Below are 25,446 nucleotides of genomic sequence, written 5' to 3' on the forward strand. Positions count from 1 at the left end.
TAATGATGTTGTTCCTTAGTAACTCATTCCCTCAGTTACTCCCTGCTCACTTACCATAGGTTTGTAGCCTTGAACCCTTCTTTGCCCCTATAAATTTCTAAAATCACCTTTCATACAACTTCTGAAAAATCTGTGAAAATGTTTAATTCCAAGCATATATATGTACAGAAAGCTTTGCTTCCTTGTGTACATTGGACAGTGTGAAAAAAAGTTATGAAACATGGGGCTTTGGGGGTCTTTTTCCAAACAAGCTTTACATAATTCCAAATCTATACGTCTGTAGACACCATTACTTTTCTTATTAATATTGATGGTATCTCTGAGAGGGAAAGCGAGAGGGAGACGGACGTTGAGAGAACGAGAAGGAAGGAGAGAGAAAATGGCATCCACGGATTACAGTACCTACAGCCAAGCTGCAGCCCAGCAGGGCTACAGTGCTTACACCGCCCAGCCCACTCAAGGATATGCACAGACCACCCAGGCATATGGGCAACAAAGTTACGGAACCTATGGACAGCCCACTGATGTCAGCTATACCCAGGCTCAGACCACTGCAACCTATGGGCAGACCGCCTATGCAACTTCTTATGGATAGCCTCCCACTGGATATTCTACTCCAACTGCCCCCCAGGCATACAGTCAGCCTGTCCAGGGGTACGGCACTGGTGCTTATGATACCACCACTGCTACAGTCACTACCACCCAGGCCTCCTATGCAGCTCAGTCTGCATACGGCACTCAGCCTGCTTATCCAGCCTATAGGCAGCAGCCAGCAGCCACCGCGCCTGTAAGACCGCAGGATGGTAACAAACCCGCTGAGACTAGTCAACCTCAATCTAGCACAGGGGGTTACAACCAGCCCAGCCTAGGATATGGACAGAGTAACTACAGTTACCCCCAGGTACCTGGGAGCTACCCCATGCAGCCAGTCACAGCACCACCATCCTATCCTCCTACCAGCTATTCTTCTACACAGCCGACTAGTTATGATCAGAGCAGTTACTCCCAGCAGAACACCTATGGGCAGCCGAGCAGCTATGGACAACAGAGTAGCTATGGTCAACAAAGCAGCTATGGGCAGCAGCCGCCCACTAGTTACCCCCCCAAACTGGATCCTACAGCCAGGCTCCAAGTCAATATAGCCAACAGAGCAGCAGCTACGGGCAGCAGAGTTCATTCCAACAGGACCACCCCAGTAGCATGGGTGTTTATGGGCTGGAGTCTGGAGGATTTTCCGGACCAGGAGAGAACCGGAGCATGAGTGGCCCTGATAACCGGGGCAGGGGAAGAGGGGGATTTGATCGTGGAGGCATGAGCAGAGGTGGGCGGGGAGGAGGACACGGTGGAATGGGCAGCGCTGGAGAGCGAGGTGGCTTCAATAAGCCTGGTGGACCCATGGACGAAGGACCAGATCTTGATTTAGGCCCACTTGTAGATCCAGATGAAAACTGTGACAACAGTGCAATTTATGTGCAAGGATTAAGTGACAGTGTGACTCTAGATGATCTGGCAGACTTCTTTAAGCAGTGTGGAGTTGTCAAGATAAACAAGAGGACTGGACAACCCATGATCCATATCTATTTGGACAAGGAAACAGGAAAGCCCAAAGGCGATGCTACTGTATCCTATGAAGACCCGCCAACTGCCAAAACTGCCGTCGAGTGGTTTGATGGGAAAGATTTTCAAGGGAGCAAACTTAAAGTTTCTCTTGCTCGGAAGAAGCCTCCAATGAACAGCATGCGGGGAGGAATGCCCTCCCGTGAGGGTAGAGGGATGCCGCCGCCGCTCCAAGGAGGTCCAGGAGGCCCAGGAGGTCCTGGAGGACCCATGGGTCGCATGGGAGGCCGTGGAGGAGACAGAGGAGGCTTCCCACCAAGAGGGCCCCGCGGTTCCCGAGGGAACCCGTCTGGAGGAGGAAACGTCCAGCACCGAGCTGGAGACTGGCAGTGCCCCAATCCGGGGTGTGGAAACCAGAACTTTGCGTGGAGAACAGAGTGCAACCAGTGTAAGGCCCCAAAGCCTGAAGGCTTCCTCCCACCACCTTTCCCACCCCCGGGCGGTGACCGTGGCAGAGGTGGCCCTGGTGGCATGCGGGGAGGAAGAGGTGGCCTCATGGATCGAGGTGGTCCTGGTGGAATGTTCAGAGGTGGCCGTGGTGGAGACAGAGGTGGCTTCCGTGGCACCCGGGGCATGGACCGTGGTGGCTTTGGTGGAGGAAGACGAGGTGGCCCTGGGGGACCCCCTGGACCTTTGATGGAACAGATGGGAGGAAGAAGAGGCGGGCGTGGAGGACCTGGAAAAATGGATAAAGGCGAGCACCGTCAGGAACGCAGAGACCGGCCCTACTAGACGCAGAGACCCCACAGAGCTGCACTGACTACCAGATTTATTTTTTAAACCAGAAAATGTTTTAAATTTATAATTCCATATTTATAATGTTGGCCACAACATTATGATTATTCCTGTCTGTACTTTAGTATTTTTCACCATTTGTGAAGAAACATTAAAACAAGTTAAATGGTAAAAAAAAAAAAAAAAATATTGATGGTATCTCTAACAGAACCCACTGAATATAAAAGTATTTGACACAGCTTGAATGTTATTCAAAGTGCTTTATTCATAGCCATTGTGTATTCATTAACAATACCCTGATTTTTTTCCAGCTGGGGATAGAAAGAATTCTAGTGAAATTAAAAGTGGACAACTCAAATTTACGTAATTCATTACTTTCAGTGCCAATTATTGGATTTCTGTGATTATATTTAACTCTGATGCATCCTTTAAGACTCATCTTAAATGCCACTTTCTCTATGAAACCAGTTACCATCTCAACTCACACAGACTCTCTCTTCTATGAAATAAGAGCACTCAGTTTATTTACAACTAATTTACATTCAAAATACACCATGTCTTGGAGTAAAATATTCCTAACATTCTTATGACTATCTTCTTTCCACAAGTGTCTCCTTTCCGCAAGTACCATATAATTATCTCATGTTTTGTTTTCCTTTGTGCTGCACACCAGCAACCAGTCATTCATTTATTCAAGCATGCTTTCATTTGATAGATATTCGATGAGCAACTACTATTTGAGAAACTAACTGTACGGGACACCAGGATTACAAACCAGTGTCCCCAACCTCAAGTAACATAGCTTAGTGGGGAAGCACACTGGTATTTCTGTACTTCCCATGTAGAGTGATTAGTGTATTAATAAAAGTAAGCACTGGGGGAAGAAACAAGGTAGTGGTAGGGGATTAAGAGGTGCAAACTATTATATATAAAATAAGCTACAGAGATATATTGTACAACACAGGGAATACAGCCAGTACTTTATAATAACTATAAATGGAGTATGACCTTTAAAAATTGTGAATCACTATATTGTACACCTGTAATTTATATAATATTGTACATCAACTATATATATTTCAATTTTTTAAGAAAAGAAAAGTTAATGAGACCCAGGGAAAAAAAAACAAAATAAAAGTAAGCACTGGGGAATATGGAAGCTCATAGGAAAGACCCTCAAACTGGAATAGAGTTCGTGGAAGACATCTCAAGTGGAAAGGTAGGGAATATATTCAAAAAAAAGGCAGATCATGAACAAAAAAGCCCGGAGAAGGCAAAGCAAGCACAGTACTACATAGGTAGAGGGTGTCTGAAAATCATTTGGTAGTTGAAATAATAAAATGAGCAGAGGAGGACCAAGATGCGGTGGGCGAGAAGAAAATATAAATAAAATAAAGTTCAGGTTTTCCCCTTTTAACATGAAATATTTAAAAGTAAGTGCAATTTTAGTTCTTTTTTGGAAATCTTCTGTGGAAAACTACTCTATAAACAACACAAACTAATTACTGAATATTAGATTCACTTCTAAAGAGAGTGAGTAAGATTCTCATTGGAAAAAAGAGATGTTTACCTACCTGAGGCAGCTTGCCTTACACAGGGAGCTAAATGTCTCTATTTCCAAGGATGAGTGTATTTTACTCACTAAGATAAGACTTGATTATACCTTTTCTTTCTAGGATAACAGAGGGCTGGGTAATTCTATGATGGTGCTATTCTTCTTGAACTAAATAACTGTGTATGTGTTAGGAGGACAGGGTAAAAAGGAGTCGTCGAATAAGATCCTAAGAATATATTTAATTGAGCCATTTTATTTATTGTGTAGGAGCCAGAGATTCTCAGCAAGAGGATTTTCTAAAATAAACCAACCAAATAAATAGTAAGTGACATTCACTCGCCAAAATTCAAATCTATCAGGAGACAATAGTGATAATAATATCTACCAGTTATTAAGAATTTATTTTGTACCTGAAAATGTGCTAGAGAATCTATATATTCTTTTGTCATCAAGACAACCCTAAAAGCTAGGTATTATTATTTGCACTAGAAAGTAATTTGTAAAAGTTTGTTAAATGAGTGAATAAAAGCTCTGCCTAACAAATTACTCCTGGAAGCAATTCAATTCACTCATCCAACAATAAAAATTGAGGAAATGCCATGTACCTAGAAAATCTCACAGCTTCCTGGGAACCTAAACCCAGTTGGCCCTTACAGAAAAAACAAACAGCCTTGCAGATATAACCCACCCAGGGTACTTAACACATACTAGATATTTATTGAATGACTGGACAGATGAATGAATGAATACAAAAAAGGCAAAGGTGCACCGTAGCCAGTACAGTAGTCCCCCGTTATCCATGGTTTCACTTTCCATGGTTACCCCAGGTCATGCACATTCCAATAATATTAAATGGAAACGGAAATAAACAATTCGTAAGTTTTAAACTGTGCAAGTTCCAAGTAGCATGATGAAGGCTTGCGCTGTCCAGCTCTGTCCTGCCCAGGATGTGCCTCATTCCTTTGTCCAACATATCCTGCTCATTAACCACTCAGTAGCCCTTTCAGTTATCAGATCGACTGTTGCAAGATCGCAGTGCTTGTGTTCATGTAACTCTTATTTTCTTAATAATGGCCCCAAAACCCAGGAGTAGTGATGTTGGCAATTTGGATATGCCAAAGAGAAGCACAAAGAACTTCCTTTAAGTGAAAAGATGAAAGTTCTCAATGTAATAAGGAAAGGAAAAAAATCATGTGCTGGAATTGCTAAGATCTAAGGTAAGAACAAATCTTCTAATCTGTAAAATTGTGAAGAAAGAAAAAGAAATTTGTGCTAGTTTTGCTGTCACACCTCAAACTCCAAAAATTACAGCCACAATGTGTTAAGCGCTTAGTTAAGATGTAAAAGGCATTAAATTTGCACAGTAAGATATCTTGAGAGAACGATCACATTCACATAACTTATTGTTATAATTGTTCTATTTTATTATTAGTTCTATTTTATTACTAGAATGTCTTACTGTGCCTAATTTATAAATTAAACTTTATCAAAGGTATGTATGTATAGGAAAAAACAAAGTATATATAGGGTTAGGTACCACCTGCGGTTTCAGGCATCCATGAGGGTCTGAGGGATCTTGGAACATATCCCCTGGGGATAATGGGGGAGTACTGTATACTGAGAAACCTCTTAAAAGACCAAAGAGAGAAACCACACTGCTTCATTCTGAAGCAGACAACCAAAATAAGCCTTTTTCCTTCAATGTTGGGGATGGTAACTTTCATTCTCCACTTCTGGTCTTTTCCACACGGCTGCAAATCACCCCAAAGCCAGATGAAGAAAGAATATAGCAAGGAGAGAGAAACTGAACATCACCAGTCCTTGCCTTCACGATAAAAGAGTTGGGACAAATTCAGTGGATTTGATCAATGGATCTAACAAAATAATTTGAGACTTTATAGCTTATTGATCAAGGAACTATGCCTGAGAGGTGCCCATCCATCACCTTCGAGGCCAGAGAACTCCCAGAGAAAACACTGCTCCTGCTGCAAATCATAGTCACCCTTCTGAATTCAGAAGTTCAGTGGTTCTGTCTACCAGGAAAACCTCAGCAAGGCCAAACAAGGCAGTATTCTTTCTGCAGGCAAGAAGGGGAGGATGAACAGTTAGTAGGCACAATGAACCAGAAACTGAGTACATTATGAATATAATCCTCACCGTGACCTTGTCAGGTAGATGATGGAATCCTGATTCCACAGACAAGGAAAGTGAGGCTCATGGCAGTTAAGTGATCCATCAGACACACAGCTAGTAGGTGCCTTTGCTCCAGAACTTTCCACTCCCCTGCCCACTCTTCCTCTCCAGCCAACTCACAGGACTCCACAAGGATACGTTTTCTGTGGGAGTCCTGAGCCAGAATAGTGCTACCCTAAGGAATTATAATATCCAGGAAAAAAAAAATAGTTTACTTCCATCCTTCTAGAATTCATTTTTCAAGGAAAAAAACATCAAGCAGCTCCACGGTGCCAACATTCTTCTAAACACTGGGATACAACAGTGAACAAAGAAGACAGAGGCCTTGCCCTCATGGAGTTTACCTTCTGATGTAAGAGACAGGAAGTACATAATAAATAAGTGTGTGTGTGTGTGTGTGTGTGTGTACATGTGTGTGTGCAACAAGTTTACTTAACAAACTAGATTCCGTGGAGTGTGAAGCAAAAATCATCATAAGCTCATTTTAATCATCATAAACTCGTTTTCATTTGCTATGCTGAAGCTTTATTTCTGACCACTGAATGATATCTAGGGCACCCAGCATACATTTTCTCTTCATTTCCACACATTATTGAATGAGTCTCATTTTCAAAAATTTTAAAGTCCAATCCAACTTAATATCAAAATATCACTCTCATCAATTTTTAGGTTTTTAGTGTATCCTCCATCTTGGGCTAAGAATTGGGCAGCAGGAAAGGGGTGGGGTACTTAGTGAGTTTCCTCTCTGTTTCTTTAGTTCTCTTCACTCCTCATTTTGTTACCTCCTATTCCTTCAGGGTTGTTGGATAATGAGGAGGGAAAAGTGGGGACACAGTTAAGGAGCAAGATAGGTCTTATTTCAATGGTACTGTAGCCACCAAACCAGCTTTACAACGAAGCTAAAGGAACTTCTCTAGGTGGAAAAGAAAAGGCCACAACTAGAAACAAGAAAATTACGAAATGGGAAAGCTCACTGGTAAAGGCAAACACACAGTAAAGGTAGGAAACTATCCACACACAAATATGATATCTAAACCAGTAATCCTGAGAGGAAGAGAATGCAGGATATTTGCAATGCATTTAAAACTAAGAGATCAGCAACTTAAAACAATCATGTATATATATAGACTGCTATATCAAAATTTCATGGAAACCACAAACCAAAAATCTATGACAGATATACACAAAAAAAAGAAAATGGAATCCAAACACAATACTAAAGAAAGTCATCAAATCACAAGAGAAGAGAACAAAAGATGAAAGGAAGAAAAAAGACCTACAAAAACAAATCCAAAATAATTAATAAAATGGCAATAAGAACATACATATTGATAATTACCTTAAATGTAAATGGATTAAATGCTCCAACCAAAAGACACAGACTGGCTGAATGGATATAAAAATAAGAAACATATAATATATGCTGTTTACAAGAGACCCACTTCAGATCTAGCCTGGCTCTTTCTCTTATGGGACTCTTTGTAGTTCCTTTGATGATCTCATCTCTCTGGAGACCTTTAGAAGAATTTCCTCCCAATCAGGTGACCTCCAAACTTATGACCATTATGACCCTACCCACTCACTTACTCTTCTAACCCACACCCGGGCTGTGATGGTCCACACCACACTTCCAGCCTTTCTGCTGGGTGCCATCCACTGGCAGGAAACCCTCTTGGGAAAAGTCCTCTTCAGTAAGATTAAAAGCTGGATATGTGACTCAGGTCTACCTGGTCTGCTGAAAAGTATGCTTATCTTGGTCCTGCCATCAGCAAAGGAGGCTTGCCCTCACTGTGAACCTTCCTGCTCGCTCTGCTTTCTTTTCTTTTTTTTTTTTTGCGGTACGCGGGCCTCTCACTGCTGTGGCCTCTCTGGTTGCAGAGCACAGGCTCCGGACGCACAGGCTCAGCGGCCATGGCTCACGGGCCCAGCCACTCCACGGCATGTGGGATCTTCCCGGACCGGGGCACGAACCCATGTCCCCTGCATCGGCAGGCGGACTCTCAACCACTGTGCCACCAGGGAAGCCCTCGCTCTGTCTGCTTTCTGAGTGGCTCCAGCCAGTCTCTCTGGATCCAACCCTTGGGTCTCTACAGGCAGGAATCTGGAACTGGTCCCTATGTCCACCAATCTCCTACCCACACCAAGATCCCAGGACACAGGTCACATTTGCTGAGCAGTTTTCTTGTAGACCATTTACTTGGCTTATGTTAAAGGGGAAGTTCTCCTTCCCCTGAAGGGAGGGATTCAATGCCCAGCATAGCCATTGGCAACTCTCTTTAGAGAGATACTTCCTCTCTAGTCTTCCTCACATCCATCATCTCACATGCCCTTGACATGCATGAACGGCTAAGGGCTGCTGGACAATTGTTAACTTGTCCCCTTACAGATATACACAGAGATCTGGCACTTTTTTAGAATATATCAGCAATTAACATCCCTTGATTTCACCTCTGCAAGCTCAAATCTAAGACAACAGAAACATTTCCTCATACAACCTGTTACATACACGATATAATTTCTCATAGTAGTGACTGTTATGAAAAACAGAAAGCAGGGCTTCCCTGGTGGTGCAGTGGTTGAGAGTCTGCCTGCCGATGCAGGGGACACGGGTTCGTGCCCTGGTCCGGGAAGATCCCACATGCCGCGGAGCAGCTGGGCCCGTGAGCCATGGCCGCTGAGCCTTTGCGTCTGGAGCCTGTGCTCTGCAACGGGAGAGGCCATAGCAGTGAGAGACCCGCGTACAGCAAAAAAAAAAAAAAAAAAAAAAAAAAAAAAGGGAATAGAATCAAGACACTTGTGCACAACACTAGGAACAAAAGTGATATCTGCTTATAATATCAGGTGCCTACACTCACATAGATCCATGCATGCACACACACACACACACACACACACACACACACACATACACACAAAACTATAGCCCCACAGAACCCTCTAACCCAACACTGTAATGACTTCCACTCCGATCAGTATTTTTTATCCACAGCTATTGTGGCAACTGGTGCCTGTGCTCCACTACCTCTATATACATTTATATATCCTTGGAGAGCTTCCCCTGACATACAGGAGAAGGCTTGCTAATGGCTGTCCTCTCAGCTCAGGGCAAAGTAATTTCTTCAGAATCCTGTTGTCATCCATCCTCCTCACATGAACAGCCTAGAGAAGTGGAGTTGCAAAGTGCGTGGCTTGGATGCCAGTGGATTGGCGGGGCTCCAGCTTCTTACTCTCAGCAACCTTGTTCTGCCATCTGATGTTAAATATAGAACGTAAGGGGCAGGGTGAGAACACTAGAGTCCCAGACAAATTCTAATTCTTCCTGTCTCCCCATCTATCACCATCTGCTTATCTCTCTCTTTTATGGTGCTTATCATCACAGTGCTTACTTATTTCCGGTCCCTTTATTCTGCGACAAGCTGATCCACACTTTTACAGTGGGACAGTCTGCTTAAAAACATCACAACTACTAAGAATACAATTAACATTTCAACTAACCAGCTCTCATCTTGCCCGAATCCCTAGTAAACCAGAAATGAGAGTAAAAACCATCAAATCATAGAAACCAACTTTGTATCAGAGTTGCCAAGGGGGAGTGGGGGTGGGAGAGGGATAAATTGGGAGTTTGGGATTAGCAGGTGACAACTAGTATATATAGGATGGATAGACAACAAGATCCTACTGTATAGCACAGGGAACTGCATTCAATACCCTGTGATAAACCAAAATCGAAAAGAACAGGAAGAAGAATATTTATGTATAACTGGATCGCTTTGCTGTACAGCAGAAATTAACACAATATTATAAATCAACTATACTTCAATAAAATTTTTTTAAAGAGTTGTCAAAAAAGGAAACTTCTAGAGTGTGTTCAGAACATGTATACTCTGCCCAATCTGTTCCTTTCATCTCTATAGCTACTCTAAACAATAAAATTTTCAAAAATGTTAACAAATAAATACTATGGTATGTTGAGAAGAGCTATATAAATTTTAGGAGTCCTAGACAAAATGCACCTCTTCTATTATTCTGTTTAGTTCACCGCCCCTGAAAGCCGGCTCTGTAATCTTTGGCCACCATGTAGGCCTCAGTTTCCCGGTCTGTTAACTGAGGAAATAGAGTGGGTAATTTCTGTTTCTTTTTCAGGTTTCTGATTTGAAGATTGAGAACGTTGCATGTGGGGTATCTCAGTTAATAGAATATTCAATTAACTGGAATATTCATTACCCTACATTCTATTTAATTAAGTTCTAATATAGTAGTAACAATATCTTTTACCTGTGTATCATTAAACTTCATAAATGTTTTGATACCTATTTATGCTCTTATTTTAACTTCAAAATGTCCAAAATGAATAGGTGATCTATATTTCTGTACCCTATGATATTGAAGAGATGGATGTAATTGTATAACAGGTAAAGAGATTCTATTTGGTATAGTTTGTATTGTCCTTTTTTCTTGAGTTAGAAAAATACTTTAAGGTCATTCAAAAATGAAAAGCAAAACTATGGAAATATAAGTCATTCAAAATTTTCCTTACCAGAGCATTATAATAATCTCTCACAGACACATGGAAGAAATATCTAAGCTCAACTACAGGCCTAAGTCAAAGCTAAGTTTGAATCAACTGTCTAAGAATAATGTCTCATAGCTTTAGAGCACTTTCAAATTTAGCAAACACTTTCACGCACATTATTTCATCTGAATCCCACAATGACCCTGAGTCATTGTTAACTGAAATGCAATTCTTAATCTCATTTTACTGATGAATCAACTAAGATCAAAGAGGATAAGTGACTTGCCCCAAAACACGAAAGTAATTATAGAAAGAATCAGGACCTATTAGAACCATAGAATTCAAAGTTCATAGGAACCTTAAAGGTCATCTAGTGAAACCTCTCTGCTGAGGCATCAGTCCTATGGCAGCGATGGCCAGCTGGCCATTCAAAATTGGGGTTCTCCTTTCCATAGTAGAGATTTATAACTGGGAGGTGCCTTTCCAGCCAGGGACCACATTTCCCAGTCTTTCTAGTATCTAGGTGTGATCAATTATCACCCAATATAACATGAGCAGAAGTTCTCATTTTTTCTCCACCCTTTTTCCCCTAGTTCAGAGGACAATGAAGGTGGAGAACAGAAGGTGCCCTGAATCACCCTAAGGAAGAAAGTTGTCTGCCAACTGGAACACTTATACATGAACAAGAAATAATCTGAAATTGTGTTAAGACAGCAACATTAGAGATTTAACTGTTTTCCATAGTTAGCATTATCCTAACAAATAAAAATCTCCAACAAGCCCCCTGACTCAAATTAAACACAATATCGAGGGCCTCGCTCCTACCATGGACAGATCATTCCATGTTTGAACAGCTTCTGACTATGAAAAAGTTTTTCCTGCATTAAGCAGATTTTTCTTCCTGTTTGCTCAGTTTGGTCCTGGTATGCCTTTTGAACTCACACAGAACTGACCTAACACCTCTTCCACATGACTTATGTCTGCCTCTAACCCTTTATCACAGACGATCTTTGTTACAGAAGAATGAGTCTTTATGGAAATTATGTTTCCACCACAAGATCCTAAGTTTCTCCTCTCTGGCAATGCTTGATGCAATTCCAGGCAAACGACAAGGGTTTGATAAATACTGAGTGTCTCATGGAAGCTTGTCCTGATTTTGGAGCTGAATTGTCACCAGCTTTGGAAGCATTTCTAAATTCACTGAGACCAAGTTAGGTTCTTTCCCTGTTGTATGCCTATAGCACCTCACATCTCTATTATAACCCATCCCACATGATATTATAATTATAACCTACCCGCCTATCTAGTAAAGTCATCTGAACTAAGATTATCACTGGCGAGAAGCCTGCCTACCATTCTTTCATTATACCTAGAGCCACAGCTTACACAGCTCCAGGGGGTATCCTTCCCATTATAGTCCTTAAGTTTGTGTTATAAGGTGGCCCCAAGATCCTCTTGGAGCCCAGAAGATAATGCTAGTATGTTCTTCTTTCTCCTTCTCTCAGGTTACCCCTCAGTCCACTTCATGGGTGCCTGGAGATCTCATATTCCTTTTTCCCTTGCTCACTCTTTTGCTATCACTCCCACTGTGCGCACACACACACACACACACACACACCAGCTTCATCTCACCCATGCTTCATCCCTTACCATCAAGCAGAGCAAACATAATGGCTTCAGAATAGAGAAGCAACGAGACAACAAATTTCAAACTTGATAATATTGATACCTCTCACAGCATAGCTTGAGAAATCATAATGTTAAGACACCTCCTTACGGCAAGGAAAACTGATGTGAGGGGAGAGATTGAGGAGCTGGATGGGGAAGGAAAAAGAGTGAAAGGAGTTGAAATCCCCATCACTGCATGTGACTCTCTTATTTGCCTATATGTCTTCTCTTCTAAGTTATTATATATTTATCTACTCATTTACTTCAAACTTCTGTAACATTTACTAGATGTCAGGCATTGTTCTAAGCATTTTTGCAAATGTTAACTCATTTTACCCTCATAATCATTCTATAAGGTAGCGTATCTTGATGTCCCCATTTTACAGATGAGGAAATAGGAGACAGAGGTCTTGTAACCTGCCTAATGTCACCAACCAGTAAAAGTTGCATCAGGATTTGAACCCAGAACCCATGCTATTTACAGCTAACTCCGTTGTCACTTAGAGGAGCTCTTTGAAAATAGAGATTGGATCATACTCTGTTTTGTATCCCCACAACCTGGCACTAAGTTTCTGCAATACTGTACCGTAGACATTTAAAAAATTGCTTGAATCAATGAATGAGTGAGTGAGTGAGTGAATGAATGGAATCTTTTCTGATTTACTTAGAGAGGGTGCCTTGAATGGAAACTGACTCTACCATGAGTTTTCAGCCATCTCTTTTTTTTTTTTTAATTTTTATTGGAGTGTAGTTGATTTACAATGCTGTGTTAGTTTCAGGTGTACAGCAAAGTGAATCAATTATACATATACATATATCCACTTTTTTTTTTTTAGATTCTTTTCCCATATAGGCCATTACAGAGTATTGAGTATTGGTACAGCCACTATGGAGTCTGCAGCCATTTCTAATCGCACATTTTCTCCCAGGTTATTTATTGCTTACCCCTGTAGAACATGGGCACACGGTGCTTCTCTCAGATGCCTAATGACAAGCTGAACTCAATCTACCCATTTGCAGCAGAAGCATCATGGAGTACACAGCAATCCTGTCTACTTCAAAATGTATTCTCTGCCTCCCCAGCCCCAGAGAAGATGCCTCAGGAGAAAAGCGTTATATCTTCTATTGCAGGGCCTCCTGCCCACAGAAAGCAAGATGATATGCACTCAGCAGTATGGAATGACTCAAACCCCATCCTCCTGAGGCACAGGTGTGGAGACGGAAGAGCAGTCACAGAGCTGCCCATATCCCTGCTCTGGAACTAACCTCACAGGAATTTGCTTGCTCACCTAGGGGATCACCTCTATCGCCTCTTGTGCCTTGTTTTCATCAACAGGTTGGAAAGGATTTCTGGTGTGCCCTTTTAGAGATGAGAAAAGTGAAGCTTCGCTCAAAGTGTTTCATTAGCATGTCCAAGTACACATGGCTGCCATACTGAACTTTGGATCACGACTTTGGATTGGAACCCCTGGCTTTTCATTCTTGCAAAGGTTATTTTTGGAAACTTATCTGGAATAAACCTTAAGCAGATGAGGAATAGCTTCAAGATGCTGCGCCTCCATGTGAGTTGAATCTATTACTTGCCCATCCCTTCTGGGAACCATCCTAGACAAAGTGTCTATTGCTTCCTTGGAAAATCCTATCCTGGATCTGAGGCAAGCAATTTCCTTTTGTTCGTCCAATTCCCAAGAGTGCGGTGTCAGGGACCCTCAGTGGACTGAGAGGAGGGAGGAAAGGCAACAGCTCTAACTCTCTCACCAAGCATCTGTGGCTTTAAACGAGTTGTTTGACCTCTCTGGACTCACTTTGTAGACTTTTGCACAGAAAACAAAGGGACTGGATTAAATACATGTTAGGTCCTGTGCAGACTGACACAGAAGCTGTAGGCCAACTTCACTGTAGGCTAGCACAATGAAAATCAACACAATGAGGTAGAAATCATCCATACCTTAACTATAGACAAGGGGCTGTGAACTCTCAGTTGTGGTGTGAGAAATGGATTCAAGAATTTATTGCAGACTGCTGAGGACATCAGCCCAATGTGCTGTAGCTGCAAAGGTCAACAAAATGATGAGTATTATCCAAAAGGGTATTATAAAACACAAGCAGACCAATTTAGCATTTACCCAGAAAACAGAACCACTATATTTCCCTCTGAAATGCAATACTCTTCAAATTGCTACACCTCTAGAAAAGTCTGAGGAATTAGAACAAATCTAGAATGAGAACACTTTAATGGCTTAGATCGTGGAAAGTGGTAATCATTGAAGGCCAGCCTAAAAAGATTTAAATTACACTACGACTATGAAAAAGCAATTCTCTGCCATTACTATCCCATATAATATTTAACAACATTTCTTAATTTAGTTATACATACATATTTAAAGTCTCAGATTTAAATAAAGTAAAATGTTATTTTAGAAATAATGTTTCTTCTAACTCTCACATTTCTTGAAACAATTATTCTCAAATTCTTCATGTGCACCTTTAGTATGAATAACTCTTTCATTATTAAAGTCACATTTTGAGTCATCTAGTACAGTTTTATAAAGCACATCCTCCTCACTGCCATTGAAGTCGTTTGAGGTGCTGTACTCTGAATCCATGTGTCGCTTTGCTGGAAATTAGATTCCAAACAGCAAGTACCTATTCACATAGCACTTGGACAATCCATCATTTCATTCACATATTATAATAATAGCACCATAATTTATTGCATATGTTTCCCAAAACTTAACCACCTATCTGTTCTGCTTTTTTTAAGTTGTTCACAATGATATCAAACACTTGGAATTGTGAGAGTATACCCCCCAAAATAATGACTAAATTACTAATATATCTGCCTCCTTTTATTTTAATAATTTCATCAGATGATTTCTCTAACCAACATAAACTAGCACTGATTTCTCTAACCAACAAGCTAGCACTGATTGAAATGATTTGAGTATAATTTGTCTTCTTTTAAAAATACTATATTGTTTAGGAAAAAAATATTTCAGAGAGCATGCCATAATATGAGAGATTGTAGGCTCAAAGGCAGCCATTTCTCCTTTTCCAAGAGATAATTAGAAGATAGCTCACACATATAGGAGATGTTAATTATGAATTTAAAAATTATAATAAAGACTAAACTTTCATTATTTCTTTTATATTTTATTACCTAGGGCTCTGATTGTTCAGGGTTGGAAAAGATGCCTAACATTCATTGAACACTTACTGTGTGCTGGGGACTTACATATATGATTTCCCAGAAAAATTAAAATAGCATTCAGGTATAGGTTTAATTACACTGAGCTTACAGGTGAATAAACTGGGACTCAAAATGTTTTTAAATAGCCTGTTTCCCATAATCACTAAAGTAGTGAATTAGAACTGAGATGTCTCTGAATCTAAAACCCTTGTTCTTTCTATCATGTTGGAAAGTTCAAAATATTAGAACAGCTATATCTCAAAGGTTTAGAGAGAGAAATATAGAGTATCTTTTACTTCATATAATATAGGAATTTATGTTTTATGACCTTTGAAGTTTTGATAGTTTGTTGCATTTATTATCTGATTTTATATCTGTAAAAATTAAATATCTCCCAAAGTATGGTCTAAAAATATAAAGTGACTCATTATCAGTAACTATCCCTGCACACTATCAAATATAGTATGTTATCAAAACTTTGGAATTTATCCATCTAAAAGGTGAGAAGTAGTATTTCAATCTCATTTTATTGTGCATTGCTCGTTATAATAAGTAAGATTGAACATATTTTAATATTTTAAGGTCCTATGCCTTTTTTTCTCCCTGTGAACTCTGCATTTATAAATTTTGTCCATTTTTCTAGAGTATTTGTACTTTTTGTTTCTCTATTTTAGGCTTTTTATATATTAGGGGTATTAACCCTTTGTATTGTAATTTGCAAATATTTTTCCAGTTTTTTTATGTTTGTATTTAGCTTATAGTCTTTATTGTCATGACTTGGTGGAGTTTTCTTTTTGTTTGTTTATTTATATAGTCAAATTTACTAATCTTTTTCTTCATTGCTTCTAGAGAGTGAGGCATATCTTGTTTGCTTTTAGGATATGAAGGAATTCCCCTGTGTTTTCATCTAGTATATCTACGGTTTTATTTTTCACTGCTGTTATTCATTTGGAACTCATCCTGGTACACTGTGTGAGGAATGAACCAACTTTTAACTACCCCTATATGGCATTCCAGTTCACGTTTCTTTTAATTCTTGTATTTTTAAACATGCTTTTGTACATCACCAATCATTAACAGTTTAAATGACTATAGAATTCTTGTTTGGAAATAATTTCCTTGGAATTTTTAGCACCCAGCATCCTCTTACACCCAGTGCTGCTCTTGAGACATTCCATGTCATTTATTTATTTATTTATTTATTTATATGAAACTTGCTTTTTCTCTTCTCTCTCCTCACCTCCTCTCCTTTTTTCTCTCTCTCCCTCTTTCTCTCTCTCAGGTTTTAAGATCTTCTCTTTACTTCTGTGGCTTTGAAATTTCACACAGAGATACCTTTCTGAGTGTGTTATTTTTACATAGTGCTAAACACTTTGTGAGACTCTTCAGTCTACAACCTTCAGCTTTTGGAAATTTTCTCATGTTATTTCTTTGGCAATATCTAACATCCATTTTCTCTACTTTCTTTCTAGAAATACTACTAGTCAGTTGTTGTATTAATTCTCTAATTTTCTTACCTGTTTCTCTCTAGTGTTCCATTGCTTTGACTTATTCTACTTTCCAGCAGATCTCCTAAATATTTTTCTCCAACTGTAATACTGAAATTTATATTCCTATTACTTTTTTCAAAACTTTTTTCCTGAATATTCTATTATAGTAGCATTCTTGTCTTTGTTTCTTGGAAGCAGCATTTTCTCTCATTTCTTTGGGGATTATAATTCTGGAATGTTGGGGGTTTTTCTCCTACCTGCAATGGCAGTTTCCTCTAGGTTCCTTTTTTACTTTTTGTTTTAGTTATCCTTTTTCATTTTGGAGGCTTTCCCCATCTACCTGACAACTTTGGTTTTCATTTTTAAGGGTGAATATGGTACTGTATGCAAAGGTAGAGCTTCCTCTCAGAGGTTTCTTGAAAAATGATAGGACCTGGAGATTAGCATTCAATGGAAGCCACCAAATATCAATGACTGAATGTCCTACCTCCAGAGACAAGTCTTTATTCTACTATGAGGGTGGGGTAGATAGAAGGAAAGAACAGAGCAGATATCTCTGTCTGCTGACATTCTAGAATCTGAGCATGAGAAGGGAGTTGAAGTATCTCATACTACGCTACATGGATTCTCATTTAATCCCTTTGTTCTTAACCCACATCTCAATCCTGCACTCCACTTTAACCACCGCTATCCCAGAGACTGATATATGTCCTTTCTCCACAGTATAAACCTTTGTTCTACCAGGAGAGACCGGAGACCTCACCTAAACTCCTAGCTTCACAGGCAGCAAAGGATACATGTAGTCCGAAGATTCTGTGTCCACAAGTCTCTTAGATAGCCTCATCCACCAGAGGGCAGACAGCAGAAGCAAGAAGAACTACAATCCTGCAGCCTGTAGAACAAAAACCACATTCACCGAAAGATAGACAAGATGAAAAGGCAGAGGGCTATGTACCAGATGAAGGAACAAGATAAACGCCACAAAAACAACTAAATGAAGTGGAGATAGGAAACCTTCCAGAAAAAGAATTCAGAATAATGATAGGGAAGATGATCCAGGACCTCGGAAAAACAATGGAGGCAAAGACCGAGAAGATGCAAGAAATGTTTAACAAAGACCTAGAAGAATTAAAGAACAAACAAACAGAGATGAACAATACAATAACTGAAATGAAAACTACACTAGAAGGAATCAATAGCAGAATAACTGAGGCTGAAGAAAGGATAAGTGACCTGGAAGACAGAATGGTGGAATTCACTGCTGCGGAGCAGAATAAAGAAAAAAGAATGAAAAGAAATGAAGACAGCCTAAGAGACCTCTGGGACAGCATTAAATGCAACAACATTCGCATTATAGGGATCCCAGAAGGAGAAGACAGAGAGAAAGGGCCAGAGAAAATATTTCAAGAGATTATAGTCGAAAACGTCCCTAACATGGGAAAGGAAATAGCCACCCAAGTCCAGGAAGCGCAGCAATTCCCATACAGGACAAACCGAAGGAGAAACACACCAAGACATATACTAATCAAACTGGCAACAAGACAAAGAAAAATTATTCAAAGCAGCAAGGGAAAAACGAAAAATAACATACAAGGGAGTCCCATAAGGTTAACAGCTGATTTCTCAGCACAAACTCTACAAGCCAGAAGGGAGTGGCATGATATACTTAAAGTGATGAAAGATAAGAACCTAAAACCAAGATTACGCTACTGGGCAAGGATCTCATTCAGATTCGCTGGAGAAATCAAAAGCTTTACAGACAAGCAAAAGCTCAGAAAATTCGGCACCACCAAACCAGCTCTACAACAAATGCTACAGGAACTTCTCTAAGTGGAAAACACAAGAGAAGAAAAGGACCTACAAAAACAAACCCAAAACAATTAAGAAAATGGTCATAGGAACATACATACCGATAATTACCTTAAACATGAATGGATTCAATGCTCCAACCAAAAGACACAGGCTTGCTGAATGGATACAGAACCAAAACCCATATATATGCTGTCTACAAGAGACCCACTTCAGACCTAGGGACACATACAGACTGAAAGTGAGGGGATGGAAAAAGATACTCCATGCAAATGGAAATCAAAAGAAAGCTGGAGTAGTGATACTCATATCAGATAAAATAGACTTTAAAATAAAGAATGTTACAAGAGACAAGGAAGGACACTACATAATGATCAAGGGGTCAATCCAAGAAGAAGGTATAACAATTATAAATATATATGCACCCAACATAGGAGCACCTCAATACATAAGGCAACTGCTAACAGCTATAAAAGAGGAAATTGACAGTAACACAGTAATAGTGGGGAACTTTAACACCTCACTTGCACCAATGGACAGATCATCCAAAATGAAAATAAATAAGGAAACAGAAGCACTAAATGACACAACAGACCAGACAGATTTAATTGATATTTATAGGACATTCCATCCAAAAACAGCAGATTACACTTTCCTCTCAAGTGCGCACGGAGCATTCTCCAGGATAGATCACATTTTGGGTCACAAATCAAGCCTCAGTAAATTTAAGAAAATTGAAATCATATCAGACATCTTGTCTGATCACAACACTATGAGATTAGAAATGAATTACAGGGAAAAAAAATTAAAAACACAAACACATGGAGGCTAAACAATGCGTTACTAAATAACCAAGAGATCACTGAAGAAATCAAAGAGGAAATCAAAAAATACCTAGAGACAAATGACAATGAAAACACGATGATCCAAAACCTATGGGATGCAGCAAAAGCAGTTCTAAGAGGGAAATTTATAGCTATACAAGCCTACCTCAAGAAACAAGAAAAATCTCAAATAAACAATCTAACCTTACACCTATAGGAACTAGAGAAAGAAGAACAAATAAAACCCAAAATTAGCAGAAGGAAAGAAATCATAAAGATCAGAGGAGAAAAAATGAATTAGAAACAAAGGAAACAATAACAAAGATCAATAAAACTAAAAGCTGGTTCTTTGAGAAGATAAACAAAATTGATAAACCATTAGCCAGACTGATCAAGAAACAGAGGGAGAGGACTCAAATCAATAAAATTAGAAATGAAAAAGGAGAAGTTACAACAGAAATAGACCACAGAAATACAAAGCATCCTCAGAGACTACTACAGGCAACTCTATGCCAATAAAATGGACAATCTGGAAGAAATGGACAAATTCTTAGAGAAGTACAACCTTCCAAGACTGAACCAGGAAGAAACAGAAAATATGAACAGACCAATCACAAGTAATGAAATTGAAACTGTGATTAAAAATCTTCCAACAGGGGGAAAGTGGCGGGGGTGGGGTGGGGATGGTGGTGTGATGAATTGGAGAATTGGGATAGACATGTATACACTGATGTGTATAAAATTGATGAGTAAGAACCTGCTGTATAAAAAAAATAAATAAGATTAAATTTAAAAAAAAATCTTCCAACAAACAAAAGTCCAGGACCAGATGGCTTCACAGGTGAATTCTATCAAACATTTAGAGAAGAGCTAACACCCATCCTTCTCAAACTGTTACAAAAATTTGTGGAGGAATGAGCACTCCCAAACTCATTCTATGAGGTTACCATCACCCCGACACCAAAACCAGACAGATATACTACAAAAAAAGAAAATTACAGACCAATATCACTGATGAATAGAGATGCAAAAATCCTCAGCAAACTACTAGCAAACAGAATCCAACAACACATTAAAAGGATCATTCACCATGATCAAGTGGGATTTATCCCAGGGATGCAAGGATTCTTCAATATATGCAAATCAATCAATGTGATACACCATATTAACAAATTGAACGAGAAAAACCATATGATCATCTCAATAGATGCAGAAAAAACTTTTGACAAAATTCAGCACCCATTTATGATAAAAACTCTCCAGAAAGTGGGCATAGAGGGAACCTACCTCAACATAATAAAGGCCATATATGACAAACCCACAGCAAACATCATTCTCAATGGTGAAAAACTGAAAGCATTTCCTCTAAGATCAGGAACAAGACAAGGATGTCCACTCTCACCACTATTATTCAACATAGCTTTGGAAGTCCTAGCCACGGCAATCCAAGAAGAAAAAGAAATAAAAGGAATACAAATTGGAAAAGAAGAAGTAAAGCTGTCACTGTTTGCAGATGACATGATACTATTCTAAAGATGTATTCTAAAGATGCCAGCAGAAAACTACTAGAGCTCATCAATGAATCTGGTAAATTTGCAAAATTAATGCACAGGGCTTCCCTGGTGGCACGGTGGTTGAGAGTCCGCCTGCCGATGCAGGGGACACGGGTTCGTGCCCCGGTCCGGGAGGATTCCACACGCCGCGGAGCGGCTAGGCCCGTGAGCCATGGCCACTGAGCCTGCATGTCTGGAGCCTGTGCTCCTCAACGGGAGAGGCCACAACAGTGAGAGGCCTGCGCACCGCAAAAAAAAAAAAAAAAATTAATGCACAGAAACCTCTTGCATTCCTATACACTAATGATGAAAAATCTGAAAGAGAAATTAAGGAAACACTCCCATTTACCACTGCAACAAAAAGAATAAAATACCTAGGTAAAAACCTACCTAGGGAGACAAAAGACCTGTATGCAGAAAACTATAAGACACTGCTGAAAGAAATTAAAGATGATACCAACAGATGGAAAGATATACCATGTTCTTGGATTGGAAGAATCAATACTGTGAAAATGACTACACTACCCAAAGCAATTTACAGATTCAATGCAATCCCTATCAAATTACCAATGGCATTTTTTACAGAACTGGAACAAAAAATCTTAAAATTTTTATGGAGACACAAAAGACCCCTAATAGCCAAAGTAGTCTTGAGGAAAAAAAACAGAGCTGGAGGAATCAGACTCCCTGACTTCAGACTATACTACAAAGCTACAGTAATCAAGACAATATGGTACTGGCACAAAAACAGAAACACAGATCAATGCAAAAAGATAGAAAGCACAGAGATAAACCCATGCACCTATGGTCAACTAATCTATGACAAAGGATGCAAGGATATACAATGGAGAAAAGCCAGTCTCTTCAATAAATGGTGCTGGGAAAACTGGACAGCTACATGTAAAAGAATGAAATTAGAACACTCCCTAACACCATACACAAAAATTAACTCAAAATGGGTTAGAAACCTAAATGTAAGACCGGACACTATAAAACTCTTAGAGGAAAACATAGGAAGAACACTCTTGGACATAAATCACAGCAAGATCTTTTTTGATCCACCTCCTAGAGTAATGGAAATAAAAACAAAAATAAACAAATGGGACCTAATGAAACTTCCATGCTTTTGCACAGCAAAGGAAACCATAAACAAGACGAAAAGACAACCTTCAGAATGGGAGAAAATATTTGCAAACGAATCAACAGACGAAGGATTAATATCCAAAATATATAAACAGCTCATGCAGCTCAATATTAAAAAAACAAACAACCCAATCCAAAAATGGGCAGAAGACCTAAATAGACATTTCTCCAAAGAAGACATACAGATGGCCAAGAAGCACATGAAAAGATGCTCAACAACACGAATTATTAGAGAAATGTAAATCAAAACTACAATGAGGTATCATCTCACACCAGTTAGAATGGGCATCATCAGAAAATCTACAAACAACAAATGCTGGAGAGGGTGTGGAGAAAAGGGAACCCTCTTGCACTGTTGGTGGGAATGGAAACTGATAACATCCACTATGGAGAACAGTATGGAGGGTCCTTAAAAAACTAAAAATAGAATTACCATATGATCCAGCAATCCCACTACTGCGCATGTACCCAGAGAAAACCATAATTCAAAAAGACACGTGCACCCCAGTGTTCACTGCAGCACTATTTACAATAGCCAGGTCATGGAAGCAACCTAAATGCCCATCAACAGACGAATGGATAAAGAAGATGTGGTACATATATACAATGGAATATTACTCAGCCATAAAACGGAACGAAATTGGGTCATTTGTAGAGACATGGATGGATCTAGAGACTGTCATACAGAGTGAAGTAAGTCAGAAAGAGAAAAACAAATATCATATATTAACGCATATATGTGGAACCTAGAAAATAGTACAGATGAACCAGTTTGCAGAGCAGAAATTGAGACACAGATGTAGAGAACAAACATATGGACACCAAGGGGGGAAAGCGGCAGGGGGTGGGGGTGGTAGTGGGATGAATTGGGTGATTGGAATTGACATGTATACACTGATGTGTATAAAATTGATGACTAATAAGAACCTGCTGTATAAAAGAAAATAAAAAATAAGATTCTGTGTGCAGACTTTCAATTAACCTCATTAAGTCCAGTGTCTCATTCTTGTCTTCCATGTATGCCAAACGCTGACCTTCTCAGGGTTTTTCAGAATGAACTGGTTCATTTCACATCAATGTCTACAACTATAAGCAATTAGTTATAATATAACTTCATCCATGCCACTGACTTCTTTGTCTCTGCTTTTTTTCCAAAATGTGTTGAATTCACCCACCTACTGTTATCTCCTTTTCTGTTTCCTGTCCTTGCGGATTAATGACATTTTTTAGCCCTTTACTTATTTTTTAGTAAAGTTTCATTTGTGTGTGTGTGTGTTTACTTGATTTGTTTGTTTGTCTAATTGATTGATTCTAGCCTACTTCAAATCCTTTCTGCCAACAAATTCTGGTCCAAAGTAAATATTCAAGAACTATATCTTATTTTAGCACCCACAGATAGATGGACAGATTTATAAAGAAAAAAAAGGAAAGAAGGAGGAAGGAAGGAAGGAAAGGAGACTTAGTTTAGAGTTAAGAAAGGGCATGGTTTGCGGAGACTATATGACCCAGATATTTAACGTAGGAAATTTTGCCAAGTTATTATAATCTCTGGCATTTCCACTGAAAAAAAAAATCCCCATGCCTGGCCCCAAAATTACACCTCCTGGCAGAGAGTGTGAGAGCACTGGCTGCCTCTAACTATCGTATATTCTCCCCTCTACCAGGCATTTTCCTGGATAAAAAGAAGAATTTTGAGAGTTAAGTGGGGGGAGGGGACAGTGTGGAAGTATCCAGCTCCCCTCTGTGCCCAGCAGGGCATTACTATGCTTTCCAGCCAGCAACGGGAAACCAGCACCCACAGAGACCCTTCAACAGTGTTGCACTGAACACAGAGTTGGACATGGTCCCTAACTTGGTGACCATTTAAAAGTGATGTGCTCCCCAAATGCCAGCAGGCACCGCCAGGCTGGCTGAAAGGACCCTTTGCTGGGTTTCCTAGGTTTCTGCAGACACACTTCAAGAAGGTTATATGTAGTCTGTGCTGAGATGGTAATAAATTAAATTATAGCTCTGGAGTAGTTATCTACCATATAATGGTAGATTGTTTCACTGCCTGAAAAAGCAGAGACTCAGTACTTTCTCAGCTGCCTTTGATTTTCCAAGCAGTTGTCCTAGAAATTTTTAAAGAACATGTTCTGTTTTCATCTAAAAATCTGCCATCTTGTAAACACAGCATTTCTAATAGTCGAAAAATGTTTCTACTTTTAGCATGCCATTCACTTTTAAATTAAAGTGTCAGGTGAGAGCAGATAAAATTTCTTTCTTCTCAAGTGTCTTTGTCACTCTCCTAGTTCAGATTCTCATTACTGCTAGTTTACTGCAACAGCCTTCTATCTGCCCTCAGCTTTAACCTTCTCCTTGATTCAAATCTTGGTCTATCTGACTTCACGTTTATGCTCTTTTCATTACACAATACTTCCTTCCCACCAACCTTTCTAACCTGTTCATCTGATGTAATAAGGGAAGGAATGCACCTCTGAGTAAAACCATTTGCCAACAATTAATTCTCTCTCTCTCTCTCTCTCTCTGAATTCCTCTCTCCACCTTTCTGTAGTTCACACTGTCACAGACCCTAGAAGCCCATTTTGTTTATCTTTGTGTACTTAGAATCTACTACAGTGTCTGGTACAAAGTAAATGCTCAATGGATATTTATTAAAGAAATCAACCATTAATTTACAGAAGCCATAATATATATCAAGTTGTAATTTTCTTGAATAGCCACAGTACCTGAAGTATAAGAGAAAACAAAGGAAATAATTGGATTGAATGGATTAATCCAGAGTCTGTTTGTGCTAGGTGGATGGATTGGAGAGATAAAGAAGCAAGGTAACAAGACAATTGGCTAAAGAGTGGGTGAAATGATGTTCTGTGTGATCTAGGGAAGACTTAACAAGAAGTAAAGACTTAAAGTGACTCATAAATTTGAAGAAAATGGAGCAGTTCAGGGAGAGAAGACCTTGAAATTTAAAAGTGAATGTAGGGGCTTCCCTGGTGACACAGTGGTTAAGAATCCGCCTGCCAATGCAGGGGACAGGGTTCAAGCCCTGGTCCAGGAAGATCCCACATGCCACGGAGCAGCTAAGCCCATGCATCACAACTAGAGCCTGCGCTCTAGAGCCCACGAGCTACAACTACTGAGCCCGTGCACCACAAC

General features: G+C 39.6%; 1 pseudogene; it reads left to right on the forward strand.

The window, feature by feature from the left end:
* Positions 1 to 321: 321 nt before the first annotated feature.
* Positions 322 to 2,527, forward strand: LOC137219620 (RNA-binding protein EWS pseudogene; annotated as a pseudogene).
* The last annotated feature ends 22,919 nt before the right edge of the window (positions 2,528 to 25,446 follow it).

Source organism: Pseudorca crassidens, chromosome 2, assembly GCF_039906515.1.
Source record: "Pseudorca crassidens isolate mPseCra1 chromosome 2, mPseCra1.hap1, whole genome shotgun sequence".
NCBI classification, from domain to species: domain Eukaryota; kingdom Metazoa; phylum Chordata; class Mammalia; order Artiodactyla; family Delphinidae; genus Pseudorca; species Pseudorca crassidens.